The following is an 18,108-nucleotide window of genomic DNA, read 5'->3' on the forward strand; positions in this document are numbered from 1 at the left end:
TATCATTAGTTTTTGTCTCTCTGTGTCCAGCTTGGTTGGAAAAATTATACAGCAATCTCAGAGGCCACAATGAGAGGCTGCCTGGGGGTACCCAGGGAGTATGGGGAGCTGGAGCCTGGATTTCAGGACTGGCTGCAGAGCCTCTGAGCTCAGTAACTTGAATGCTTACCTTAGTTTTAGGTAGATTGATGAATTGTACATTTGTTCATTCAAACCAACATTTGGTACCTCACAGATAGCCAAAACAAGGAGTTATATAAGTTCAAAGACATGACCCCTTTCCCAGGAAGTTATATAAGTTATATAAGTTAGAAGATATGACCCCTTTCCCAGGAAGCACTCGGTCTGATGAAACAGTGGGTAGGAAAAGAGACAATCTCAGTCTTGTATTCAAGGTGTGCAGAAAGCAATTTGGAAGCATGAGAATAAAAAGGAGTCATTCTACCCAAAGGATGAGTAGATATTTACCAAGATTCAGAAAGTAAACTCAGGATAGAGAGGACTGTCCATGCAAAGGCATGAGATAGCCTGTGGTGAGCAGAAAAAGGAAAGTTCAGTGTAGGCTGTGTGTGGGGGGAAGTAAGGCTAAGGAGGCTGTGGAGGGGGAGGGATGAGAGGAAAAGTGAAGAAAATGAGGCCTGACCCATTAGGTTAAGGACTAATGGCGAGGTTACAGCAAAACAAAGTCATGTGGCAAAATGGGCATGACAGAAGTAATAGCTAACAATTATTAAGCACATATTACCACGTTCTGAGTACTTTACTTTCCACTTAAATCTATGGTGTTCAGAGATGCTAAGTTACTTGTCCAAGATGACTCAGCTGGAAAGAAGTGAAGATGGGCATTTAAAAACAAATCTGAAGACTCCAGAGCCTAACCCTTAATTATCACACTGCCTTGCCAGGACTCTGCAAATACTAAGCTAATGGATATGAAAGTACTTCGCAAATTGTAAAGTACTGCCCAAATGTAGTCACTGGTGTTTATTAGTTTTGTTACAAGGATCCCCAAAACAGGAGGTCTTTCTTCATTGATGTTTGACAGTGCAACCCTGAGCTTTTTCTCCCCCAGGGTCAGAGTGGCACGCAAGAAAGGGTGCAAGAAATGGAGATCACTGCAGATGAAAGGAAAGGAAGTCTCAGCCTCCATGAGTCACACTGGGGGATGGAAGAATGATAAAATCAAATGAAGCAATCCTGCCGAAAGCTTAGCCTGTGCTGGCATCTGCTGGTGCCCCCGACAGATGTGCTAGCTTCACTGGGAATTAGCCTCTGGAAGATAAATGCCCCAGGGCAGTCATACATATGAAGGGGGTTGTGGGGGAAGAGGAAGAACTGTAGGTGGTCCTGGAGTTGCCACTGTGGCACAGTGCAAACGAATCCGATTAGTAACCATGAGGTTGTGGGTTCAATCCCTGGCCTTTCTCGGTGTGTTAAAGATCTGGCATTGCCGTGAGCTGTGGTATAGGTCACAGACACAGCTCAGATCTTGTGTTGCTGTGGCTGTGGTGTAGGCTGGCAGCTGTAGCTTAGATTAGACCCCTAGCCTGGGAACCTCCATATGCCACAGCTATCAGCCTAAAGAGCAAAAAAATAAAAACAAAATAAAATAAAAAATAAAAATAATTAATAAAAAAAAAAAAAAAAAAGGGAGTTCCCGTCGTGGCGCAGTGGTTAACGAATCCGACTAGGAACCATGAGGTTGCGGGTTCGGTCCCTGCCCTTGCTCAGTGGGTTAACGATCCGGCGTTGCCGTGAGCTGTGGTGTAGGTTGCAGACGCGGCTCGGATCCCGCGTTGCTGTGGCTCTGGCATAGGCCGGTGGCTACAGCTCCGATTCAACCCCTAGCCTGGGAACCTCCATATGCCGGCGGGAGCGGCCCAAGAAATAGCAACAACAACAACAAAAAAGACAAAAGACAAAAAAAAAAAAAAAAAAAAAGAACTGTAGCTGGTCTAAAAGGCCAAGAGACTTCTTTTTCTTACCTGAGAGGTTGCTATGCATCAAACTTCAGCTTGGAATTCATTAGTCATATCCATTACTAAGCACCACCTTTGGGTATGCACTGCACCCAAAGGGTCTCACACACCTTCCCCAAGAACAACAGCACCCCCACTCACTCTGCAAAATGTCATTCTGTTTTAGAGATGCAGACAGCTCCAGGAGGTTACTTGATTGGACCGAGGTCACAAAACTAACTGGCAATCCTAATTTAGGATCAAAGTTGAATTTAATTCATACTCTTTTTACAGTACCAGGATGCTTCCAAAGACTTATGTTCAAAGCTTAATTCTCCCAATTATTATGTCTGTGATCCTGGCCCTGTCAGTTCACCACAGGGAGTTTTATTTTTATAGATTGATGAGCTGATGGCCCTGATTCATTCCAGAAGAGGTTTAACATCTTAAATCCTTATCTGGAATGTAGGTAGATATTCTACCAACCTACAGTGTGTTGGTAGAGATTCTTAAAAAGGGATTAGGTCTGGACATAAATAAAATGTAACTAACTTTAAAACATAAAAACCCGCTACCTCATGAAATATATCTTTGAACTTCACTGCTCCAAATAGAAATGAGAATTTCAAAGGTGACCACTGAAATGTTTCCAAATTTATCATTATGGAGACCTCTGCCCTATATCACTTGTCAGTTAATGTTCACATCCTAAAAAATTCATTCCACCCTGAGTGTGTCCAATCAAAGATGTAGAAAACTCATTTTCTAAAGCTCAGTTGAAATTTTTTATGCATTTTTCCTGTGACATATGGAGGTTCCCAGGCTAGAAGTCCAATCGGAGCTGTCGCCACCGGCCTACACCACAGGCACAGCAACCCAGATCTGAGCCACATTTGCAACCTATGCCACGGCTCACAACAACATGGATCCTTAACCCACTGAGCAAGGCCAGGAATCGATCCTGCGTCCTCATGGTTATTAGTCAGATTTGTTTCTGATGAGCCATGACAGGAACTCCATCAGTTAAAATTTAAAGGAAACAAAGATACTAGATTGAGCCAAGTGAAAGTACCAAAGGGGTTCAATAATTGATGCAGGTCTTCAAAAAGACAGTACTTTTATCACTGCAAAATGATTGGGAAGCCCATCTTGAGCCATGTCACTGGGCAGGCACAAGAATCATCTGAGTGATTGTTGAATACGCAGATTCTGGGCCCACCATCAAATCCAGTACTGGAGTTGGGGTGGGGTAGTCCATGAATTTGGCTTTTTAAAAGACATCCCAGGTATCACAAAGCAGAGAGATTACCCCAGGAAATGTCCCTTCAATCATTTCCAAATGGAAGAATATTCTGTTCCCAAGAACTCAGAAGCCAGACTGTCATCACTGCACTTCCCATCCTTAGTCTGCTTGAGGGCCACCCAGCTTGAGGACCTTGGCTATAAAAGTAGGCAAGCACCTGGTGAGTTTCAAATCGAATCTCCACAACTTTCCAGCCATGAGAGGTCTTTTAAGTGCCGAACTTTTTTGTTTTAATGACCCCCCCATTAGTTTTTTTTTTTTATTTTATTCTGTTTTGTTGCTGGAAATTGATTATTACAAGGAAATCTAGACTACTTTTTGAATGACTGCATTTGGGTAATGTGCTCAGCCCCATCCCTCTACCCTCCAGGAGAGAATTACTGCAGCTCCACTAGTTGGTTTAGAGGCTATTTATGCTCATCTTCCACATGGCAGACCCAAACCAAAGCCTCATTATTTCTACTATGTTTGTTTTGCTGCAGAATGGTAACATTTACATGGAAATAGGTTTTTTTCTCTGCCCTATAATTTGGATTGTTTAGTTTTCCTTTTTGGACTTCTTTGATGCTGCTGAAGAAAGAAAAGTCCACAGGAATCTGGAGGAAGGAAGAGAGTGGGCTGCAGCGGGTGGAGTCAGCAGAATGACTCCTTTGCGTGAGCCCTGCCCCAGACGGACTAAGCTATCTCCTTCCTATTTCTGCTTTTCTGCCTCCTACAGCTGGGCTGAAATTGTCAGTATTACCAGTGACTTGGTATGGGACCTTGAACAGGTCTCTTTCCTTCTCCAGACCTTGCTTCTCATGTGAATAGTGAAGGTATATAACTAGACAATCTCAAAATTTAGTATTTTTTTTTTTGTCTTTTCTTTTTTCTTTTTTTTTTTTTTTTTGTCTTTTTTGTTGTTGTTGCTATTTCTTGGGCCGCTCCCGCGGCATATGCAGGTTCCCGGGCTAGGGGTTGAATCGGAGCTGTAGCCACCGGCCTATGCCAGAGCCACAGCAACGCGGGATCCGAGCCGCGTCTGCAACCTACACCACAGCTCACGGCAACGCCGGATCGTTAACCCACTGAGCAAGGGCAGGGATCGAACCCGCAACCTCATGGTTCCTAGTCGGATTCGTTAACCACTGCGCCACGACGGGAACTCCTGTCTTTTCTTTTTAAGGGCCGTATCCAGGGCATATGGAGGTTCCCAGGCTAGGGGTCAAATCCGAGCTGTAGCCTCTAGCTTACATCACAGCCACAGCAACGCCAAATCCGAGCCGCATCTGCAACCTACACCACAGCTCATGGCAACGCCGGATCCTTAAACCACTGAGCAAGGCCAGGGATCAAACTCACAACCTCATGGTTCCTAGTCAGATTCGTTAACCACTGAGCCACGACGGGAACTCCCCAAAATTTAGTAACTTTAATAAGCCCACTGGACTCACTCATTCTACTGTGACAGCCATGTGACTTGGGGCAAGTTATTTAACTGCCCCCCACAGACCATCAAAATGAGTCACACCCTTCTCTTTTCTAACTCTGATGAAGAAAAAGAGTTGCTTTTCATACCAAAGGCATAAAAATACTAACCAATCCATGTTCCCTCAGAAGTCCTCAAGTTCCAAAGATGATACCATTATTTTATAAAACTTTCTGGGGCTTTAAATCCCCTATCATATCCCTGACACACCCACTTACCCCCACTACCACATTCACTACCCCAATGCAGACTTAAAACGTTCCAGGGCTAATTTCTGCCTCTTCTCCCCCTTTTATTACTTGCTGGAAGGTTCTATAAGAAATGTAATTCCATTTCTAGGTATGTATTCTAGAAAAGCACTTTCAAATATCCACAATAAGGCATAGAGAAGGATATTCACCAGGGCCTTGTTTACCATAATGGATAACAAGAAACAAATGTCCATCAATTAAAATAATAATAATAAAACCCTGTGAGAAATCCATTTAACTGAATACTCTGCAGCAGCAATACAATGAGGCAGATCAGAAGGTACTAATATGGATAGACACAAACACATACATATATGTAAATGCATAGTAGAGTTTGGAAGAATATATAATAAACTGGTAACACTGTTTATCTCCAAGGTCAAGGGGATTTATGTGAAATGTTTTAATATTTCTATTCAAAGAATATAATAATAAATTACTCTAAAATTTAAAATTATTTTAAAATAATTTACCCCTTAAACATATAACACCACAAAGGTTGGAGGGAAGGAAGAGTATCTTGTTGTAAGGTTCTTTCTTATGCTATACACAAAGTGGTATAATGTTATTTCAAGATAACTATTCAGGAGTTCTCGTAATAGCTCAGCAGAAACGAATCTGACTAGCATCCATGAGGACACAGGCTCGATCCCTGGCCTTGCTCAGTGGGTTAACGATCTGGCATTGCCGTGAGCTGTGGTGTAGGTCACAGATGCAGCTCATATCCCACACTGCTATGGCTGTGGTGTAGGCCAGCAGCTACAGCTCCAATTCAACCCCTAGCCTGTGAACTTCCACATGCCTTGGGTGTGGCCCTAAAAAGACAAAAAAAAAAATAATGATTATTCAAAAATGTGATAAATTAAAAATGATAAATTAGGAGCTCCTGCTGGGGCTCAACAGGATCAATGGCATCTTGGGAGCACTGGGACATGGGTTCGATCCCCAGCCCCACACAGTGGGTTAAGGATCTGGTGTTGCCACAGCTGCCACCTAAGTCAAGACTACAGCTCAGATCTGATTTCCGGCCCAGGAACAAAAAAAAAAAAAAGATAAATTAAAGGTAAATATTTCTAATTAAAACTAGAAAAAAGAGATTTAACTACCACGACAAGGATGAAGAGAAAATAGAATCATAATGGTAAATTTAAATATAACCATATTAATAGTAACAATGTAAGTGGTCTACACACCCCAATTAAAAGGCAGAGATTGTCAGACTGGATAAAAGAGCAGGATAACACTTTTTGCTGTCTACAAGAAACTCACCTTCAATATAAAGACATAAATAGGTTAAAAGTTAAAAGGATGCAAAAAGATGTAGGATGCAAACACTAATAAAAAGAGAGCTGTGTGCCTTTATGAACACTAAACAAAGTACACTTCAGAACAGGAATATTACCAGAGACAGAGTCATTAGATAATGATAAAAGAGATAATTTATCAAGACATAAGAATCCTAAATGTATATACATCTAACACTGGACTTCAAAATATATAAAGCAAAAATTGATAGAAAGAGAAACAGACAACTCCATGATTATAGTCAGACACTTCAACAATCCTCTCTCAGTAATAAAAGAAGCAGAAAGAAATGTAGGAAGGACACAGAAGACCTGAATAACATTATACACTAATTTGACCTAATTGATATTTATAGAGAACTCTAGTCAACAGCAGATTACACATCCTTTTCAAGTACAGTTGACCACTGAAAAACACAAGTTTGAACTGTGTGGGTCCACTTATATGCAGATTTTTTTCAAAAGTAAATACTATAGTACCTCACAATCCCTGGTTGGCTGAATCCATGGACGTGGAACTGTGGATAGAGAGGAACCATAGATACAAAGGGTTGGCTATATACATGAAATAGTCACTAAGAATATACGGGGTCCCACAGCAAATCTCAACAAAGTTTAAGAAACTGAAACTGCAAAGTATGTCCTTAATACTTTGCATTCACAGAGATTTAAATTAAAAACCAAAAATAGAAAGGTATTTAGAAAATCTTCCACACCTCTAAATAACTCAAAGAAGGAGTTGAATGAGAAATTATAAAAATAATTTGAATTGAAAATGAAAAACACATCAAAAGTTGTGTGATACAGATAAATCAGTACTTACAGGGAAATTTATAGTATCAAAAATGTATAGTGATAGTGCCCCAGTAAATAGTCCTAAGATTCATTAGACTTTATACAAGAAGTATGGCAAGCACAACCCCACAAAATGACACAGTACAAGAAGGGCAAGGATTCTTGTGTACACAGGGAAAGTAATGTTACAATAGGAAGCAGAAGTTATGGTGAACAGGCTTAGTGGATTTTCTAGGAAAAAGCTAAAACTACAAATAAAATTGTGCTGGAGTTCCCGTCGTGGCTCAGTGGTTAACGAATCCGACTAGGAACCATGAGGTTGCCAGTTCAATCCCTGGCCTTGCTCAGTGGGTTAAGGATCCGGCGTTGCCGTGAGCTGTGGTGTAGGTTGCAGATGCGGCTCAGATCCCGCGTTGCTGTGGCTCTGGCATAGGCCGGTGGCTACAGCTCCGATTCGACCCCTAGCCTGGGAACCTCCATATGCCACAGGAGCGGCACAAAAGACAAAAAAAAAAAAAAAAGAACGACAGATGCTGCTGTGTAGCACTAAGAACTATGTCTAGTCACTTATGATAGAGCATGATAATGGGAGAAAAAAGAATGTATACATGTATGTTACATGTATGTGTAACTAAGTCACCATGCTGTACAGTAGAAAAAAAATTGTATTGGGGAAATAACAACAAAAAAAAAATTTTTAAAAAAAGAATGACAGAGTGGGAGTTTCCCCTGTAGTGCAGTGGGTTTAAGAATACAACTGCAGCAGCTTGGGTTGCTGTGGAGATGCAGGTTATTTCCCTGGCCCAATGCAGTGGATTAAAGGATCCGGCATTGCTGCAACTGCAGCAGAGGTAGCAGCCACAACTTGGATTCAATCCCTGGCCCAGGAATTTCCATATGCCATGGGTGCAGCCATAAACAAAAAAGGCAAAAACAAAGGAAAGATGGGACATCACCAACTCTATTAACATTCAAGGATAATAAGAAAATATTATGAACTATGCCAATAAATTCACTAACGTGGACAAAATGGACAAATCCCCCAGGGGGAAAAAAAAAAAAATACAGCCCTGACCTACTATAGTAGACTATGAGAACTCTAGTGTTTATCTGCCTAAGGAACACCAGGTAGAAAAATCATAATGAGTACGGAAAAATGAACACTTCTACCAATGTAAATTGGCACAACCACTATGGAGAACAGTCTGGAGGTAGTTTCCTAAAAAACTAAAAATAGAGTTACCATATGAAGTAGCAATCCCACTCCTGGACACATACCCAGACAAAATTATAATTCAAAAAGATACATGCACCTCTCCGCTCATGGCAACCCTATTCACAATAGCAAAGACACGGAAGCAACCTAAATGTCCATTGACAAAGGAATGGATAAAGAAGATGTGCTATACATATACAATGGAATATTACTCAGCCATTAAAAAGAATGAAATAATGCCATTTGCACCAACATGGACGGATCTGGAGATCATCACACTAAGTGAGGTAAATCAGAGGAAAACAAACACCATATATCACTTATGTGTGTAATCTTAAAAATGATACAAATGATTTATTTACAAAACAGAAATAAATGCACATAGAAAACAAATTTATGCTTACCAAAGAGGAAGGGGAGGATAAATTAGGAATTTGGGATTAACAGATACACACAACTATATATAAAATAAAGGACAAGAACCTAATTAAGCACAGGGAACTATATTCAATATCATGTAATAACCTATATTTGAAAAAAAAATGAGAAAGGATAAATGTGTGTGTAAAAAGGATATATATGTGTATATATACACACACACATATAGCTGAATTACTTTGCTGTACACCTGAAACTAAAACAACATTATAAATCAACCAGACTCCACTTAAAAAAAAAAACACATAATGAGTAAGGACATGGAAGCATAGCAAGACAGGTGTTTTTACTGGAGTAGAAAAACACAGAGTTGATTGAGAGCAGCAGAAGCTGAAGAAGTACAGATTAGCAGATAGAAGATTAGTTAAGAACAGATAGAGGCCACTGCAGAGTTTGGTGAGAGATGATCAGAGTGTGAACGGTAATACCAGGGTAGTAGTAAGAACAGATTAAAATTTGAGAAACTTGTAACCAATAGAATCAGCAGAACATGATGACTGACTAATTGGAGATGGAGAAGGAGGTGGAGCACAGAAAGACTGGTATTGGTCCGGCTTGAGGACCAGCTGCTACTAACTGACTGGGACTAGCTGAGCAAGAGAAGTTAATAGCAAAGGAAAATGACGATCTACATTCAGATTTTAGGCATGGGGTACCTGTGGGAAATCAAGGTTTGGAATGGTTAGCAAACAACTGGATGTGTATATGTGAAGCAAATGGGAGAAGTCAACAGTGAAATAACATACCACATGGGTAGTTATCTCACCTAAGAGACCACAGAAAAAGGAGAGGTGACTCAAGGGTAGAACCTTGGACGAGAAAATAATCTGAAGTTAAAGAAGAGCTTTACGATTTTGGAATAAGACAGTTCTAAGCAAGTGTAATTATGCACAAACATGTTAAGTAACGTCTTATAATAGCAAAAACTTACAGCAAACCTACATATCATAGAAAAAAAGAATAGTTAATATGGCAGACAATAAAAATGATATTTAGGAAGAGTGTACAATAATGCAAACATTGCTTATAATAAAGTGTTAAGTATATATATTATATATATAATTTAAACATTAAAAATATATATAGCAACTTGGAAAGAAATACATCAAAATATTAGTACTCAGTGTTTGGAGTTTAGAAGCCCACGGGGTACTGCCATCTATTATTCTGTCACTGCAAATTCTCTACATATTTATACAAAAGGAAGAAAACCTGCCCCTCTCAAAAGAACCACCATGATATTTCCTTCCATCTCTAGTGACGACCATCTCATCACGCCAGCGCCCGTGTCTAACACAGGACGTGGCGCAGAGGGGCCCTCCATGGAAGCATGGCTGTGTCAGTACCTGTGGTGAAGGCAGCTGCAAGCCTCTGTGCCCTTGGTCCCACCGCATCTGCAGGAGGCCTCAGCTTGGCCAGGAAGGTGCGACGCCCGGATCCGTCCGCCCAGGGTCCTCAGCATAGAGTTCTCAGCTCCGCAGTCACGCTGCCCATTCTAGTCCGGTGCCTCACGAGCCCTTCCCCCTGGCCTGTCTGCGGGTACCAGGGCCTTCCTCACGCTCCTCAGAAAACAGCTCGCAGCAGGCGGCGGGTACCCGGCACCGCGTGGATACTGGTCCTGCCAGGAGCTTGCGAGCCTCGACCTCGCCAACTCAGGGGTCAGGAACCACAGTAGAGCCTCCGGGCCCAGCTTGGCCCTGGCGCTGAACAAAATGTTCGCCGTTCCTTCTTCCCCTCTGGCCACCTCACTAGCTCGGTGTGCCGTCCTCTTCCAGACCCGCGACAGCTGGGCCGAGAGCTAAGGGACTTGTCCAGAGCTCACTAGACAGCAGTCAGCGTTACAGTGATAATGATGAAGATGCTCTATTCAAGTTCAGGCAGAAAGGATGGGGCCACGCTCCGGGCCTCTAGGGTCTTTCTGGGCCTTGGGAGGCCGCAGCCTGGACGGTGTGGCCCCAGTGGGCCGAGGTGAAGCGGCAGCGGGTGGAAGGCCGCATCACAAACCTCACCCAAGAGGGGAAATCCCTAGCTCTGGCTTCGGGATTCAGAATCCTGGGGTGAAGCGCAAGGCCGTCTCTAGAAAGCACCGCGCCTAGGGAGGAGCCCAACGCAGATCCCGCCCCCAGGCTTTGGCCCCTGCCCCGGATGTGCTCCCGCCCCAGGTATGGCCCCACCCTCGGGGGCAGCCGAGGGGGATGTAGCCCCACCCCCGCCCCCAAAGCGCGCTGGGCGGGGTCTCTCCCTCAGAGGTTCCACCCAAAGCTTGCTGGTTAATTTCTCTAAACGGTTATTGATCAACGGTTAATTAGGTGCGGTACATCAGGCCAGAGCGGGTCCCAGTACTTAGGGGACCTAGACAGTGGCTCAGAATTACAAGTAAGAGTTGTGATGGGAAAGGTGAGGTCACCAATTTCGTCTTTGGAGGGTCAAGGAAAGCCTCCCGGAAAGACCTCCACTTTACACAGCAGTAAGGAAGAAGGACAGGCGGTGGGGTGTGCCCGTTTTTGAAGATTTGGTGATGAAAAGTTCCCATCTGAAGACCTGTGGTTCCTTTCAGAAGTGAGCCAAAAAGCAAATCGGTTGAGGGATAGGGAAGGGCGGGGGCTTTGAAGACAAGCGAAGGAGATTTGGTAGCATTTTTGGTGGGATGAGAGGGGGCTAAGTCAAGCACCAATGATGTAAGCTCCACAGCGCAGGGAACTTTTATTTTCTTACTCATGTGTCCCAAATGCTTAGAACAATGACGAGGATATTTAAGACTCGTCTGTTTTCAACTAGTTGTGGACAGCACACAGCTGATGTAGTTTTTTGCAAGCAACCTTCTTGCCCTTAGCTGTGTGTCCTGGGACAAAGCCACTGAAACAAGCAGCTCATCCTTTTTCCCCAAGTAACTTTTTATAGAAATCTGTTACATCTGAGGCCAAAACCAGGGGTCTTGGTCACTAGGGTGTCAGCTAATTCTGAGAAGATAACTGGCTTGGAAGATCCCTAATCCTACCTCCCCTCCTCAATGCATTTATGCTTTGGATTTCCTTAAGATCCTCTCATCCTTTGGGGCTAAATTCTTTTTCTGGCTTTTCCTTAGGGCCTGAAGCTTGGGAACACAGGGCTTCCGCTGACCTAGGCCACTCCAGAGCTGGGAACTCCTTGGCCTCAACTGTCTCCATGGACTGTTTAATCCTGGAAAAAAATCCTAAATTCATCTCCATCATCATACTCCTAACATGAAAACTCAGAGAAGATTCCGTCCTTCTTTGGTGAGTTCCTTTCCTGTAGAACTTTCCCTCAAGGGCTGGGGCTAGGCTTTAAAGTGGGGGCAAGGTCTGGGGCTGAGGAAGCAGTTGGGGAGTCTGTTAACTGTATTTGGATTGATGGAGAAGGACATTAGAAATTGAATAAGAGAAGGGAGACTAGTGGGGGACTGCCATCAAAGAACAGAACAGCAGGGGACTCACTGTGCAAGGGGACTCCTCTGAAGAGGTCTGCATTTATGGTGCAGAGTCTCTCAAGATTTTGGAATTTTGGAATTTGGAGGCTCCTATGGACTATGCAGTTACTCTGGTTGGCCTTCACATCTCTAGAAGGGTCAGAGGGCTGTGGAGTAGTGCTCAACAGTAAGTAATGCTATGGGAGTTGCAGACGAATTGAGTTGGAAGTATGCCCTCCACACTGTTTTAGAATGATCCCTTCTTTTTCCTCCCAAGTCTGGAAATCCACAGTCTTTGCGATGTAGCTCCAGGAGCTTCTGGACAGAACCCAGAGGTTGAAAGGAAAAGCTCCTCCTGCTGGAAATCACACTAAAAGAAGGTAGGAAAGGAGTACCCATTGTGGCTCAATGGTTAATGAATCCTGCGTTGCTGTGGCTCCGTCGTAGGCTGATGGCTGCGGCTCCCATTGGACCCCCAGCCTGGGAACCTCCATATGCTGCAGGTGCGGCCCCAGAAAAGACAAAAAAAAAAAAAAAAAGTAGGAAAAAACAAGTCCTTAACAGACACCTGCCCTCCAGGAAGTTGAAATGGGCAAAGTTTTTGAGCAGTCAATGCCTGAGTTTTTTGCAGTAGGAGTCAGACAAATACAGCAGAAAGGAAGAAGGAAAGGGAGGTGGGTTCAGGTTTCTGAAGATGACCTCTTCAGAGCTTATTCTAAGCTCTCTAGGACAGTGTTCAGTAGGATTGAAATCAAACCAAATTGAGTCAATGTTAAGTAGAGTCTGGCAACGATGGAATGGAGACATTTGGTGATGGTGGGGGAACAAGCAAATGAATATGCAGGATTCATGGCGTGAATGGGATATTATGAGATATAAGAGGTTGAGGTCCTGACAAAAAGAGTAGTATCATGCAAGAGGTGGAATCTGGTTAGGGAAGAGGGTCTAGTATCTGAGTGTGTTCTAGGGAAGAGGAGGAAGGGCAAATGATAGGGTTAGAAGATGGTCCCTTAAACTTTTAGCTCCGGAGGCAGACAGGGATCTGGCACCCAGTCTTAAGATTGAGTAAGGGATCCTGGGGGGCAGAGTGAAGGCAGAGAGGACTTTGGTGGAAAATATGAGAAAGCTGGTAGTGGGATAAATGAAATATTAGGAGCGACTAAGGCAAGGAAGACTCCCAGGCAGAGAGGATAAAGCCATCATGGGAGTGGAAGAAAAAATGAGTGAGAATGTGGGAGCCAATGGCAGAGCCTCTGGTAGCAGAGGGGAGGCCAGTATGGAGGTGAAAGGAGTGATGAGGGAACAGGACCAATTGTGAAGAGCAGGGCACAATGAGAAGAAAATAGATTATGCAGGGGCAGGGTCGGATACAAGATTGGGAGTAGCAGGGGAAGAGGAGACTCTGTAGGGTCCTGGGAAGACAGGCTAATAAATAGACCGGAAGTGTAAGAGATCAAACAGGAGGGCTAGTAACTGGTCTTCTGGAAGGTCTGGTAAAATGGTGGAGACCAGAGTTAAAGAAGGCTCTAACAGAGGCGCTATGGGAACAGAAGGGGACACAGAGGGAACAGCATCTTTCACAGGGTTCCCCAAAGTGGGTCAACCCCCCCAGTGATGCTTATCCAACCCTTCCTGCATATATCTTGACCCAGCAGTTACCAAAACTGCAAGAGGCTATGGCCAGGAAGAGTAGAAACAAGAGGGTCTGGCAAAAGTAAGGGCACCTGAAGCATGCTGCCCCTTCCTATCTCCCCACCTCCAAAACTTCATAATACTCCCTTATACCTCACCCCAAGGCTTGCTTTCTCTTTCTAATCCCTGTGGGTTCCTCCTTCAGGAGCAACCCAGCTGCACTGGGGCCCCAGAATTACATAGCCCATGCCAGGAAATGGGAAACAGGAAAGAAGGAAAGAGACAGATCACTTCCAGAAAAGGTCCCATGCCACCACAGCTTCTCTCTGACAAGTTCCACAAGCCAGTAAAACAAGAGACTGGGTCATGTTGAAAAAGTGAATATTAGTTTGGCCTGAGAAAATGAAAATCTGCCATGCCTTTCATTAAGCTGAAAAAAACAGACACGGATCACAGATAGAGCCAGCTCCAAAGTTAGCAGAAAATTATATTCCACCCAAGGAAATGCTACAGCTGTAAAGTGTCTGACTGATGCTAGGTAGCATAACTATTACTTTGTTACCTAGAAATCTTGTTTTCTAAAATCATATTCTATCAGAAACTTGCTTTGGAAATCATTTCAGGAAGAAGAAAACATCCCACTCTTGCCTGCAGGATCTAATTCACATTGTCACAGAGCAGCTGCCTTGATTTTTCAACCCAAGTGCAGACTCATATAAGGGGGTCTGGAATATAACATTCCACATCTATCTTAATTTGTAGTTTCCAAGGAAAGGAGACCTTGGATCCACTTTGCCATCCAGATGTGACCTTGCGCCTTTACAAACAGCCCTGCTTTGCTTTAACTTATCAAAATACTATTTCATACAGCTTTTACCTTCCCGCAAAATCATATTATAACTTGTCCATTTCTTGGTGACACAACTCATGGTTCTTCCAATGTGTGACCTCCCTCGTTGCAATGAGCCGATAAACCTGACTTTGTCAGACTGCAGCTTTGCTCTGGGTGTCCTGATTAGGACATTTGGTGGTTCTCTTGATATATGGTCAAGTCCCTCCCTTTGAAGGATTGGCCTCCATGTCAGTAATAATATGCATATCTGAGAATCCCCCGGAGTCTTATAACATTCAAGGTCAGTCTGTCTTTGTGCGATTTTACAGTGAATTTAGAATCCAGTTGTCTCTTGGGTCCTTCAGTATCAGTTTGTCTCCTGGAATTTTTGGTTTCCCATTAGACTAGTGTCCTATGGTGAAATTTGGCTTTTAGCACTATGTCCTGCCTTCTGTTTATCTATTGTCCTCTCTCTGTCTGAGAACCCTCCCCAGTCTTCTCTGGGTATAAGACTTGCCTTTGGGAAAGATCTCACCACACTTTCGGAAAGCCAGATGGCTGCTGATTTCTCAAGTCAGCAAGTAGAGGCAGCTTAACCTTAGGGTTGAGGACTCCACATAAGCCATGTTTTTACCTTTGATCAACAGTCAAGCAATCTCTCATGGGCTTGTCTGCTAACAAGCTTATGCTACCTCCTGGCATAACTTCACTGAGGATAAATTAGAATTATAGTGGCCACTTGGGGAACTTTGACATGAACAAGAATGTTCATTTGAGAAATGCCTGGGGCATAAAGGGAAAAGAAACTCTCAAGAGGAGATCGTATAACTGATCTGTCTAAAAGAGAGAGATCACTGTGATTAATGTAGGAGATTTCTCCTCCATATCTTTTCTTTAGGGATTAATAAACACTGGCTTTTAATTATATGGGTTGATAAATTTGCCCAGGACTTATTATTTAGAGCAGCTGTAGTGACTTTCTCTTTTGTTTCTGTGTATACATGAAAAAGGTTTTCCTGCCTCTACACTTTCTCCCTTCTTCTTACAGAAAGAAGGTAACCTTTTACAGTGACAATTTCATATTTGTCTAAAGCTACCTCTCTCCACTTTTTTGTTACGTGTTCTATCTTCTTTTTTCCTCACTTGGGAGATTTTTTTTAAAGATGAATTGCTCGGGGGAAAAAAAAGTCACTATTTTGCATACTAAAGGGTCAAAAATGTCTAAGAGATAAGAAAAATGCCAGTAAATTGTTTTCTTTTGCATTATAAAATGTAGACGAAAGTATTTAAATAGCCTTCATAGGAGGGATGGATTGGGAGCTTGGGGTTTGCATATGCACACTAGTGTATATAGAATGGATGGTCAGTGGGGATCGGCTGTATAGCACAGAGAAATCTACTCAATATCCTGTGATATAAGGAATATATAGGAATGGATATGTGCATATGTATAACTGAGTCACTTTGCCATATAGCAGAAATTAACACAACATTGTAAATCAGCTATACTTTAACAGAATTTTTTTTAAAAAAATAGCCTTCATTAGTATAGCCATGAGAGAAGATCTTATATTAGCTTCCTTATAAGAGCTTTTAAATATTATTTTGATTATTTAAATTTTGTTTCATGAATACAAAGTTTATAAAGTATATTTTTTAAAGTATCGTATAATATTTCTGATCAACAAATTTTGACAAATTGGAATGAGTTAATCATAGAGATTAAAACAACCTATGTCTATATTGCCCTAATTTTATTATATAAAATTAATGCTAAGACAGTTTTCTAGTGTATATAAGACTAGGGTTAAAACTACAAGATTTAAACTTTCTAGATTTTGTATATTAGTCTTATGGAACAAGACAAAGATCATTGAAACAAATATATCTTAGAATTACAAAATATAAAATTGGTTTTAAGTGAAATCATAGGATAGATGTATTTTAAAGGGGGTTGATTTTATAAAATTCTTAAAATACTACAAATCATGAGGACTTAATGTTTCAACTAAAATTATAATTTCCAAATACTTAGTTAAATATTAAGACTTTAGAAAATGTTGTTACTTGGTATATGATATTTGAACACCTAAGCTAAAAAACTATATATACATATACTTCTAATTTATCCTTCTTCATATACATTATATAAGGGCTATAGATTAATAGAATGTGTAAGCGCCTTTGGCTTATGTGTTTATTCTGTCTCCTGAAAATGTAAAATCTAAAAATGTGTACTCATAAAAATTTAGTTAGACAGTTCTTGGTTTCTTGCCTTTTAGTTTTCCCTGTGTCTGGAGAAAATAAAAGTTGCTTACTTTGGCTAAATATGGTAATTTAATAAAAATTATAAAGACTATACTTAGTATAATAATTACAGAAAATGATAATATGAGGTAAGATGATGAATATGGTTTAAGGAATTATAATTTATTAAAAGATAATTCAGAGTAATATATATTCTTGTTTTAATATGCTAAGATAAAGTATATTTTAAAGCTAGAATTTTGTTGTATATACATTATTCGCATATGTCTACATACACACAAAAAGGCATACTAATATATTTTAATTCTAAAAATGGTAAAAAGGAAAACTCAAAGGTATATTCCATGTTAATGGATTTATTCACAGGAAAGAGCTTATAAATCTTTTACTGCAAATTGTAATATACATACACAAAAAGAGTAATATTAGGGTTTTCTTTTTATAAAATGACCAAGTTATTTTGTGCCTAGAGAAGAGTTTTCTTTTAAATTACCAAAATATCCTGTTAAATCTCTGTCCTTCTGTCATCCTCTTGCATAATAACATAAAGTTCTTTATTTTTAAAATTACTAGGTCAGACTTCAGAGGAAGGCTATGGTCAGACTTCAGTGAGAAGGACCTTACCAGGTACTGTTAACAACTAACACAACAGTAAATCCAGGCCTCCCAAGTCAACAGACATACACGACATAAAATCCCTGGAAGGCTGTCCTGAGACCTCAAACAGAGCAAGCAAAGGAATTATGCCAAAGCAGATGACTGAAGAAAGTGTCACCTTCCTCCAAGACCTACCAGACAAGACAGAGCTGCAAATTTCTATGCTTTAGTCTGCATGTGCTTTTGCCCTGTCTCTTTGTTCTTTCCTCTCAGTCAAGTTCAGATTTAAATTGTTGATACGTCTTATCTATGAACTATGATAACTTCCTTAATACTATATATATATATACACGTATATACTATATATATGTATATACTATACATCACAGCCACAGCAACAGCAGATCCAAGCTGCATCTGCAACCTACACCACAGCTCACGGCAACCCCGGATTCTTAACCCTTTAAGCGAGGCCAGGAATCAAACCCGTGACCTCCTGGTTCCTAGTCGGATTCATTAACCACTTAGCCACGACGGGAACTCCCTACTTTTTTTTTTAATCACAGTCACTCCTCAGTGTAAGTCCAAAGCCAGGCTGCAGTTCACTCGTAATTTGGCT

General features: G+C 41.6%; 1 long non-coding RNA gene across 1 annotated transcript; it reads left to right on the forward strand.

The window, feature by feature from the left end:
• On the forward strand, positions 11,586–17,844 carry LOC102165800. Its single transcript, XR_002339297.1, has 3 exons — positions 11,586–11,990; positions 12,438–12,540; positions 17,466–17,844. It is a non-coding gene; the product is annotated as an uncharacterized LOC102165800 (long non-coding RNA).

This window comes from Sus scrofa, chromosome 1, assembly GCF_000003025.6.
Source record: "Sus scrofa isolate TJ Tabasco breed Duroc chromosome 1, Sscrofa11.1, whole genome shotgun sequence".
Lineage (NCBI taxonomy): Eukaryota > Metazoa > Chordata > Mammalia > Artiodactyla > Suidae > Sus > Sus scrofa.